Source organism: Macadamia integrifolia, chromosome 7 (genome assembly GCF_013358625.1).
Source record: "Macadamia integrifolia cultivar HAES 741 chromosome 7, SCU_Mint_v3, whole genome shotgun sequence".
In the NCBI taxonomy this organism is placed as follows: Eukaryota; Viridiplantae; Streptophyta; class Magnoliopsida; order Proteales; family Proteaceae; genus Macadamia; species Macadamia integrifolia.
Genome location: NC_056563.1, coordinates 6,236,090 through 6,247,859, shown reverse-complemented (window position 1 = coordinate 6,247,859; position 11,770 = coordinate 6,236,090). Strand labels below are relative to the sequence as shown.

Sequence of the window (11,770 nt, the reverse complement as noted above, 5' to 3'; positions counted from 1 at the left end):
GTATGGTTCGTACTTAACAGAATCGTTTCTGTTAGAAACCAATATTTACATAAAGTGCCATCTTCACCATGGGTGTCAAAGTTGTGATTTTTAAATAAAATCTAAGAATAGTCAATGGTTTTTTAATAAATTCTAAGTTATGAAAATCATTATTACCCAAATAACTTAAGTTGAATGAGACAAATAAGAATATCTCCATATCAACAAGTGTTCACTTCAAATATGAAATATTTGGCCGTATTTCCTTGCCATATGAAATATGAAAGAAAAGGAGAAGGGGAGAATCGTCTGATCGGTCTATCTCTCCCAACGATGACGCTTTCTAAACAGATCCCTGAATCTTTGCAATACTGCCAGAGCCTCCAGACCCTCGATCTGTCCAGTAATTAGCAACAGAAAACAATATCAGAATAGTCAGAATTTAAAGAAGTATACTTGAATTAGGTTTCCTAAAATCCGTAGGAAAACTGAGAAATAAACAGAACTGAAACTAGTAGTTAACTGAGCAAATCGATAGCATAAACCACTGGAATTAACAATGATTAACTCAGATAACTAGAACTAGAAGTCTAGGACCAACCTGGAAATCAAAGCTGAGAGTTCTTAACAAAATTAGAAATCACAGGAGAGAAAATTTCAGAATTCTGACCTGATTTTGATGGAGGAAAGATAGAGAAGAGACGGGAGAGATAATTAATCAGGAATCCATCTAATTGAAGGCTTTGAATCCCGCCAGAGCCTAACTTGGAAACCACCAGGCCTTCGCTACCAAATCTCACAGCAGTACAGGGTCAGAAATCAACAAAATCAGTAGCAGAGAGCTTTTCTTATTCATAAAAAATCATGGGTAGGGCAGAGCCTCCAGACCCTCGATCTGTCCGGTAATAGTCTCACTGGTTCGATCTCTTCTGATTTCTGCACCTGATTGCCTTACCTTGTAGGGCCACAGAGAGTGAAAAAGTTTAGATTTTTCAGAGATGAAGGCACAGAGGAAGAGGGAGAAGAGAACAAGAAAGAAATGGAACAAGAGTGAGAGAAAGAGAAAGAGAAAGAGAAAGAGAACGAGAAAGAGAAAGAGAACGTGAAAGAGAAAGAGAGAGAGAGAGATCTTCGTTTACCTTGAAGATGGTAGATCGAAGATGGTAGTCCGTGCTCTTCGTTTCAGCAGAGCTTCTCGCCTCCTTCTCTCCTCTTCTCTTCTCTAGATGTTCTTCAAGTGAAAGTGGGGTTAGGGTTTACCTTGAAACATAACTTTTGTTATGTTTTGAGGGTAATTTCCCCATTTACCCTTCATAACTTAAGTGCTACATATGTTTCGGCGCCTTTTGCTCAGAATCAATTCTAAAAGTGAAAAGCAAGTATTTCATGCTCCAAAAAAAGGATTCAAAAGTCTCATAAGTGCCCGGTTCATTTCAAAAAAACAAGAAATTGAACCGGGCTTCCCATACAGGTTTTACCTCATTTCTATTTCAAAAAAATAAAAAAAACATCAGAACCCATTTTTTAGAACGTTACAGTACAGAGCCTAAGCTAACAAAAATGTCCTAAGAATTTCTTATTCATTCTTTGCCAATGATTGCATGATTTTTACAAAAGCTGATTTGTATAGCATGCTAACAAAAATGTCCCAAGAATTTCTCATTCATTCTTTGCCAATGATTGCATGATTTTTACAAAAGCTGATATGTATAGCACCCAATCTATTGTCTATCTTGAACCAATAGTACCTACCGTCTGGCCAAGAGAGCAATCGTACCTAATCATGCATCCTCTTTAGCCCTAACACTAGGTCTCTAATCAAGGAAGAGATAGTCACTATTTCTATGTACAATGTTGTGTCTGACCTTGGTAAATATTTAGGGCTTCCCACTGCTTTTGGATGCTCTAAATTTCTAGCATTTCAAACCATCCTTGACTATGTAAAAACTAAACTGTTAGGTTGGAAAGAGAGCCTCCTCTGAGCAGCTGTAGACACCCAATTTTGCAACCCACCCCTGAAAATGATGATTTACAGGATGTGGGTATAACCTACGGTTTCAATCAAAGGAGGGTTTGGCCTTTCGAATCAGCCCGAACTCAAACCAATACACTAATCCATACATGGCCAAACCATGCCCGGTCTTGTGGCACTTGATACTAACACATGTTACATTGAAAAATCGAATATAGGTACTCTCTGATAGTGTGAGAACAACATGAAGAAGAAATGTTGGACATCCCCAGGGTGCAATAGGGTAAGAGCCCTTTCTTGCAAGTCCAAATGATTCCAAGCCAAAAAAAAAAAAAGGCTTGAAACCCATACTGATGGATAGTACTCGGAAAGATGATTCCAACGATGTATAAGGCACAAAAAATCAGCCCATGCTGATCTCCTGGAATCACACCTAAAAGCCAGAAGCCTTATTAGAAGTACTATTAGCATATATTTGCCCAAGAATCTTGAAAGGGAACATTCCCTTCCCCCAGGCCTGCGAGCATGTAATATGACCATTTTGACATTCTTTTTCTACGAGGCCGTGGCCATGTACAACCTGCATTCGCGAGGCCCCAAAAAATATGGCATTTTTCACAGGCCTGCAAAATTCTCACCTTTTTTTGTCCAAATTTCTACAAGGAAGGGACTATTCACCTATCCCAAGACATTCACAACTCACCTTTTCACCTACCCTTCTCCCTCTTTCTATGAAACTTTGAAGAAGTGTTCAAATGCTAGAAAAATGACCTTAGCCCTCATTTGTGATCCCTTTTTTAGCCCAACTCACTTTCGAGCAGAAAATTATGTTGCGTTGCCTTGGTTTTTGTGCCAAAATCCCAACAATTCAAAAAATCCAAAAATTTCCTCCAACCATTAGGAATGTCTTAGAAAGGTTTAGTAGTCCCATCTTCTCTAGATTCTCTCAAATTCCATCGGCATTATCCTAGGATCTTGGAATTCTGCCAAAATTCCCAAGGACCCTAGAAGTTGTAAAGGATTGTAGAAAGGTCAAAATCTCTGAAAAAAGAAAGTAAACGGTCAAATCCACCTCCACCTGAGCTAGGGGACACTTGGTAAAGTTAGTTACTACATCAGTAGGGCCCATGCCTCTAGACCATAAACAGGGTCCGAGAACAGGTATAAATTCTCAACTCAAATAGCTATGATGTAGGCTTTTTAACTCACATGTGGTAGTGTACATAGTAGTGTAGCAATAACTTAGCCATGATATAGGATGAATTAGGGGAGGATATTCATTCTTACCCTCATCTCTAGATCATACCAATTTTGGGACCATTCCGCATGGATTGGGCCCACCCATTGGGTCCTAAGCCCTAACCCTAGGTGGCAACTCCAAATTTTATATTCCCAACCCCCGATATTGGACCATCATTAATATTCCTCTTAGAAACCCCTAAGGGAAAGAAGTCGTTTGTGAAATAGGCCCCCACATATCTCCAAGCAGGGGATACAATGGTGCGGGGCCCATAGATGTAGTCAAAAGAGGGCCTGAGGATATGAAATCTCATGCCACTACCATTACAACAACGGGGAAAGGAGGTTTCTATAAAACTTGTCCACTCCTCAATTCCAATTTTGGCAATGTCACTATTCCATCTCCCACTTGCTATTATGTCACAAACTCAATAAACTGCTCCGGAGGTTTTGTTGGAAGGATAATAATAACAAGGGGCATTTTTTGCTTAAATGATGTAGTTTATGTACTCATATAAGCTCAGGTGGCTTGGGTTTCAGAGATTTTGAGTGTTTTAATCTTGCTCGGCATTGTCAGCGCCTCTTTTATAATAATAAATCCCTTTGGATTCAGGTTTAAAAAAGTTGTTACCACCCCCAACTCTAGCTTCTTTGAAGCTCCTTACCCTTCCAATGGCTCATGGGGTTGGCAAAGTATTTTGAAAGGCCAAAAATTGCTTTTGATTGGGCATCGCAATAGGTGATGTATATATATATATATAATGATGCTTGGGTACTAACTATCCTGGATGGGCATGTTACTAGCGTCCCTTTCAACCCGAGACCTCGCGTTGTAGTTGACCTTATGCATAATAAGTCTCATTAGTGGAATATGACCCTTATAAGATCACACTTTTCTTTGGATGAGGCAAAGCACATTCTATCATTCCCAATTGGCATTGGGGATAGTATCCCTCATTGGTGGTGGGCTTTCACAAAGACTGGAATTTTCACTGTTAAGTCCACTTTTTACGGCATTCCCCCTTAAGATGGCTGGTAATCAAGGTAGCTCATCTACCATTGATCCTTATTGGAAAATATCATGGAGCCTTGATATTTCACCCAATATAAAGTCTTTCTTTGGTGGTGTAGTGTAGATATTTTCATTGTCAATCAATCCTTAGTCTATCACCACTTCACAATTTCTCCAATTTTCCCCATTTGCAAAAAATTTCCTAAATCTGCATTATATGCTCTTATTCAATGTATATTTACAGCTTCTTGTGGAGGGCTTCCCCTCTATGACTTGCGGTACCGGCTTTTTGTAGTGGGACCCTTAAGAGTGGGTTTGGTTCTTGATTGAGAGATATTGTGGCACTCCTCATGTATGGGACATTGTGATTATTTGGGTGTCATTGTTGTGGTCCATCTGGAAGGCTTGTAATTATGCGGTCTTTTTGGGGTATTGATCCTAGTTTGGTTCACACTATGTGAGATTTTGAGAATTTTCTGGTTGAAGGTCATCAAGCAGCTGCTCAAGATGGTGGTGTAAGGTAGCAGCCTCTTTCTTTGTCCCCTCGACAGTTTATGCCTCCTATTTCTTCCGCCTTCATCTCCGTTGATGGTGCTTGGTGGGCTGCCACTTCTTATCACACCCCGCCCTTCCTTAGGTGTTGGACATGTGAATGGGATGCTTACTACCGCCTACAACACTACCAGGATCCCTGAAGTAGTACCTTAACTATCGCAATCTACAATCAAAGCCAATCTAAAAATTAGAATGCAACAGAATAGTAAAATAAGACACCAATTATATGAGTTGTGGAAAATCTAAAGTGATAGTTACAATACAATAACCAAAATTATCTCAAATATAAGTATCAAGACATAAGATATAAATATCATTGATTTATAACATCCAAATATACAAAAGAAACAATGACGGCAGCATATCCTTGATCACGATGCACTGTAGGCACAACTATCACAAGCACAATCTATGTCATACTCCTCGAGCTTTGGTGTCCACCAATCCTCACTCTGCTCGGTCATGGACAATGAATTGTCACTACCCATTGGTACTACTATACCTGCATCATCATCTAAAAAGAAATATAAACTTGATGTGAGCTTCGCCAAGCCTAATGAGGGATGGAGTTCATGCAAGCAAACACATATAGGCCATAATGCCAGTATGATGCAATTAATTTTATTAATTTCCACCTTAGCATAGAACTAAGTTCGGTTAATGCTACTACAACGCATTAAGAAGTATCCTTGGTCACTCAACAAACCCCTGAGAACCCCATCCTGGCAGCCATGCATGGCACCAAAATTACCATCAACCACGCTGGTCTAGTTTCCGCCTCTGAAAATAATCATATCGTACTATGGAAGTGGCATTCTAGAAAGTCTCATCAAATATACCACTGTGGGTTATCTAACACCTCACCCCCTATTGGCAATGGGTCATAGCATAGGATAGTTACTTCTAACCATAGTGATATACATGTCTTTCATAATAATACAGTTAGAGTGGCTAATGCGGTACCGGAATCACCATCGGCCAAGCTGCATCCCATGTCTAAGACTAGCTCTAGCATACATACAGTTAGTATGGCATACACAGTACTGGAATTACCATTGGTAACACCGTATATCCATATCCAAACCTAACTCTGCACACAATTTGAATTTTAAAAGTAACCGCAAGCATACAGATCAGTGTAGCTAACGGGTTAAACACAAGGAGAGTAGCCACTTTATTTTTAGCTTCTTTTAGTAATACGAAAGTGTAATGATTGATTATGGTGATCTAATTCTATATACCGACCTAAAACTTATGCATCTAATAGAACGTCCTAATCAACACAACTAAGGAAATTGGAAATTGAAATTGAAACAAAAAAATTGAACGACCTAACCATTCACATCTAACCCTAACCATTCGTCATCTAGGAATTTAAATACTCAAACCATGCAATTAAAAAGTAAATAACTGAAAGTAAGAGTGCTGAAAAGTAAAGAAAAGTGCAAATAAAGGGGGCAAAGCTAGAAAGAGCCATATAAGTAGGTTTCTCTTCTTAGCCCGAGGGATGCACCATAAATAATATGAGTTTCCCTACTTGACCAGAGAACTATTCTTATAAGGTCTACTCTACTTAGCTTTAGGGGAAGGGAGGCAAAGTAAATAATAAAAGTAAAATGATGGTTTCATAGCTAAAAAGGGGCAAAGCCAACACATGCATCTAGCCAAGGACCATGGGGGAAAAGGAAAGCATCAAAGTAAAAATTTAAATTTAAATCCTAAATTAAGAATGAATGGGTAGCAACAAGAGGGAATGAAAGGGGGGTGAGAAAACTTATGAAGAAGTCTACTTACCTGAACTTCAATCCTTGAACTGAAAACTTGACTCTGCCAAACCTAAAAACTAGATCTGAACTAAATCAAATCTGAAATTGTTAGCCTAGAGAAAACAAATCATGAAGAGAAAAACTGAATTTGAAAGAGATGCTCCACAGCTTGTTCTTGTCACCTAGAACTAAGCCTAGAACTAGAAATGAAAATTATTACACCTTTGAATAACTTAAATTGCATGAACAATAAAGACTTGAAAAACATAAACAAAGACTTGCAGTAATAAGAAAAAAAAAAATTACAAAAGTTCTTGCATAAAAAAAAAAAAAAAAACTAAGAAGAAGAACTAAAGAGAGAGAGAGAGCATAACTAAAAAAACTAGAAGAAGAAAATTAGAAAAAGAGAGGGACTAGAGAGGACGCCCTTCCCCCCTTGGTCGACCCTCTTTTATAGGAATAGGGAGAGAGGAGAAACGATTTGGGGAAATTGGGTTTCCAATTTGGTGGGGTTTTGGACAATCATGGTGATGAGGTGAAAAATACGAATTAAGAGAAAAATGGAGAGAACACCCAAGGGTGGATCCCTTGGGTGATTTTATGATGAGGAGGAGGGGAGAGAATGGAGAAAAGAGAAAAAATCTCTACGAATTTTTTTTCTTCTTTTTGTTTCCCTTCTTTTATTTTTTTCCCTATTTTTTCTCCTCTATTTCCTTCTTTTCCTCTCTCTCCTCAAACTTGTGCAAGAAAATAGCAGCCAAGAGGTTCGAACTTGAGACCTCCTAATGAACAAGGGATTTTTGCACAGCACAACTCACCAACTACGCTAGGTAGTTGTTGTTACCAAAAAAGAATCTTCAATCACTCAAGAGGGGTCCATCGATCCTTGTTGGTATTTAGAATATTCCTTGAACGCCTGAGAGAACTGCAAACGGGCTGGTTCTGCATCTCGGTTTAGTTCTGAACCATTATTCTTTTTTTGGCCCGAAAAGAATAATCACTTGTACGGGTGACCAAACGGATGTGTACTTATAATGCAAGTAGTCCATCTTGCTCAAAATTTGGTCCTCTTCGTATCCATGAAAAGAAACAGGACACATGTAAAATTGGAGATATGGTGCCCGATAGTTTTTAAGGCCTTGAAAATAGAAAACCTATAAAAAGAGAGTAAAACCCAAGGTAGCTCCATTCTAAATATGTAAAATGCATGTTTTACTACATAATATTTCACATATAAATGTACTCATCAGAATTCCCCCACAGTCCTCAAGCAAAACAAAAAGAAAAAAGAATAAAAAGCAAAAATCTAACTCACTTTCACAGGAATCATAGTTGTAGTTAGCATGTGCAATAAGCCTTTAAACCCCTAGGTCACCCCTTGTGGATGAGTTGTGTCTCGTGGGTATTTGCTGTGAATATGCACACAAAATTCAGAAAAAAAAATCCCAACCTTGGCTAAAGGTGAGGGCCATACCTATCTGGAGTAATGATAATTCCTCTTACACTTGATTTAGGGACCCCTACACTTGAATTTTTATTACCCCATATCAATTTCAGGCACAAGCATATTTTTTAATTTGGAACTCACCTTGTCTTTTTCAAAACATCATTATCTTAAGGCAAAACCACTTGTGAAGTAATAGGGAACCCAGAACTAAGGCATTGAAGTGTTTTTTACCAATCATATTACCAAGGCATTAATGACATTTGCACATACTTTTCTACTGTGTAGTTTTCTTTCACATTTTTTTTATATAATAAACTCTATCCTACTCCACTACTGTTGCCCTGAATGACATGGTGGAGCAAACACCAGACACCCAAGTTACTATGTAGCTTCGCTTTTTGCATATGTCCACATAGACAGTGATGCTAGAATTTTTTAAGAAGTTTCCTCCCTAAGAGTTACGATCAAGACATCACGCTTCTTGAGGCACAATGTGTTGGGAAACATGTCCACACTCCTTGCTATGTTTTGGTGTTAACAAACAAACATACATCTTTAACTTGGTTTGATAAAATGTGATTAGCTTGAAGAAAGTGTAATTAGCTTGAAGAAACACTTAGAAGATTGAATCAAGACATGAAGCTTAAAGACATGGAATTGCAAACAAGAAGAAAAGAAGATGAAGTGCCAAAGAGTGGAAGGTTCAAGTGAGGAAGAAGACCACTAGGATAGATTGGTAATTTTTAATATAATTTGTAACTTCCACATATATATATGCACTCACCACATGGATGTGCATTGCATCATACTAGAATGACCATAGAGCATACCTTGACTAAGTATGGAAAGTCTCTAAGTGGTGAGGAACATATTAGGAAAAATGTGTTCTAGTGAAATTCTGTGAAAACCACATTAACCTGACTCAAGGGTATTTTAGAGAAACTTAAAATTAGTATCAGGACATGAAACCTCATAGAAGTTGTAAGAAATTGAGTTTTGATTCCAATGCAACTAATCTCAGATCAATCTGAGGTCAGACCAAAAAGTTATGGTCAAAACACTGATGACTGGTCAGTATGACAGCATTCTGTCAAAACAGAGTATGTCATGTTGGCGGTCGACTGGCTGGAAGCCCCGATCGATCGAAACTGTCTGAGACCATAGTCAGTTGATTGGTATAAGTCGCAGTCGACCGGTGACTACCTTGAAGTACCCCAACGGCTATATTTTGCCTCAACGACTCTTGGCGGTCGATCGGCTACCAATGGCGGTCCACCGGTGGTCCCAGAATACGTTCGTTAGAGCCTGATTTCCTGCTTAAAATGCTTCACTAAGTTCACCTATAAATACCCAAACCGCTCTTAATTAAATATTCATTAAGAAAGAGCTTTAAAAGCAGTATTGCAAGCATTCAAGAGTTATTAAGATTAGTATATTCTACTTGAGTTGTTCCATTACAACAATCCCAACAAAAGGTTCAAGTCTCAATCAAAGTCCTCTACTCTCTCCTGTGCAAGTCAAAGCCATAAAAGAGGACTTTACAAAAGGTGTATCTTTCATTTCTCATTCTCATCATTTGCACCACACTTGAGGTATTCCTCCTATTCCACTATTTCCTATTTATTTCTGTTTTTACAATTCTAGACTGTACTTAGGATTGTAAGGATTCTCTTATCCTAAAAAGAGAAAGGTGTCTCTCTACCTCCAAAAGAGATTGTAAAGGCGTCTCTCTGCTTGGAAAGGAGATTTGTAAGGATACTCTTATCCGTGAAAAAGATTGTAAAGGTTTTCTTCCCTACCTACCATACTGAAAGGGAGAACTAGTGGAATACCTTACAAGAGGATTCTTGTAGGGAGTGGACTAGACTCGGATTGAGTCGAACCACTATAAATCTTGTGTTTTGTGGTTGTACTTGTTTTATTTACTCCACATTGTTTTAACTTGCAGTCACACTTGTGACCTATTCATTGAAAAGAGTTAAATTCCACTAGTATAACCTATTCACCTACCTCTAGGTTATTTCAATTGGTATCAGAGCGGGAGCTCAATTTATTTAAGACTATATCGTCTTAAAGGTGAGTCAAAGACCATGGCCACATTCCAAGGACCACTAGAAGGCATGAACGCCTCGAGACCCCCTTACTTTAATGGAGAGAACTTTTCTTTCAGGAAGTACAGATTCAAAAGCTTTGTGTGGTCACAACATTCTTGTATGGAGAGCCATTGAGAATGGACTAAGCACCATCACCAAAATATTTGATGGAAAGACAGTACCGAAGGATGAAGGGGAATGGATGGCTAAAGACATCACTCTCATCCAGTACAACTTCTGTGCAATCACGTTCCTTCAATGTGCCCTCAATGAACAAGAGTTCAACCGAGTCATAGCATGTGGCATAGCTATAGATTTGGGATATACTTCTTGTCACACATGATGGTACAACAGAGGTAAAAGAAAGAAAGATAGACCAACTTATTTCTGATTATGAATCCTTCTTTATGAAAGAAAATGAGTCAATAACTTCTATGTTTACAAGATTTACTGATATTGTGAACAATCTCAAAGGTTTAGGCAAGACTTATACTAACGCTGACAAAGTCAGGAAAATCTTAAGAGCCTTACCTGCAGCTTGGAGACCCAAGAAAACAGCAATAGAAGAAGCCAAAGACTTGATGAAAATCTCCTTGGACTACTTGCTTGGATCTCTACAAACTCATAAAATAGAGCTGAACGCCGATAAACCAAATCCTGAGAACAAAAGGAGAACCATAGCTCTAAAATCAACTCAAACTATCGAAGAAGTAAGCGATGATGAAGAAGATGAAGAATTCGACATGAAAAAAGAAATTTCACTCATCACGAGGAAATTCAACAAGTTCCTCAAAAAGAAAGGAATATTTCAACACAAGAACAAATCCTACGGTGACAAATCTTATGGGGAAAAAGGTAAATCAAAAATTAAACCCAAGGAAATCCCTTCTAAAGATATAGTCTGTTTTGAGTGCAGAAAGCCTGGACACTTCAGAACCGAATGCCCAAATAAGTCAAAAAGGAAGGCTTATGCAGCCACATGGGACTCAAGTGATGAAGAGGAGAAAAGTGAATTTGGAGAAGAAGTCACCAACCTCGCCTTGATGGCCATAGGAGATGAAGAACAAGAGGTATGTCAAACTCGACCTAAACTTTTAGTAAGGGACTCTAATGAGGAGCTTCAAGAAGCCTTCGAGGCCTTATATGAAGAAAGTATCAAATTAGAGTCTGATAAAAATAAACTTGAGAAAGAGGTTGACACACTAAATAAGAGAGTGGAGGCACTAACCTCAAAGGTAAGTGAACTGGAGGAAGAAAACTTCAAGTTGAACTCCACCCTCTGCACCTTTACCCAAGGGCAAAAGAACCTTGACAATCTTCTTGGTTCTCAAAGGAAAAGTCCAAATGAAAGAGAAGGATTGGGTTATAATGGACAAAATCCATCTAGAAATGAGAATCCAAGAAGGGGTGACCAAAGAAACCAACCATCCACCTCTTACATTAAATGCAGTTTTTGTAAAAAGACAGGACACTCCATAAACCAGTGTCACTCCAAGAAAAAGAAGAAACCCAATTCTCAAACTGAGAGATCAAGAGTTAGCCATGCCTACTACTACACACCCCTAAGAAGGCAATATAGGTCTCAAGAAAACTCTAGACCTATGCCTAGGTATAGAAAATTCCAACCTCAAAGAGAATACTCCATTGAGAGGCCCCAAAGAAAATTCCAAGGGTACAAGAACTATCCTAGGGAGACTTATAGACCAC

The 11,770-nt window shown here is 38.6% G+C and overlaps 1 long non-coding RNA gene across 1 annotated transcript; it reads right to left on the bottom strand.

Moving 5' to 3' along the window:
• Window positions 1-234: 234 nt before the first annotated feature.
• Window positions 235-1,212, bottom strand: LOC122083793. The gene is made up of 3 exons (XR_006141724.1): window positions 1,119-1,212; window positions 650-934; window positions 235-375 (listed from the first exon to the last, which is right to left on the bottom strand). It is a non-coding gene; the product is annotated as an uncharacterized LOC122083793 (long non-coding RNA).
• Window positions 1,213-11,770: the final 10,558 nt, after the last annotated feature.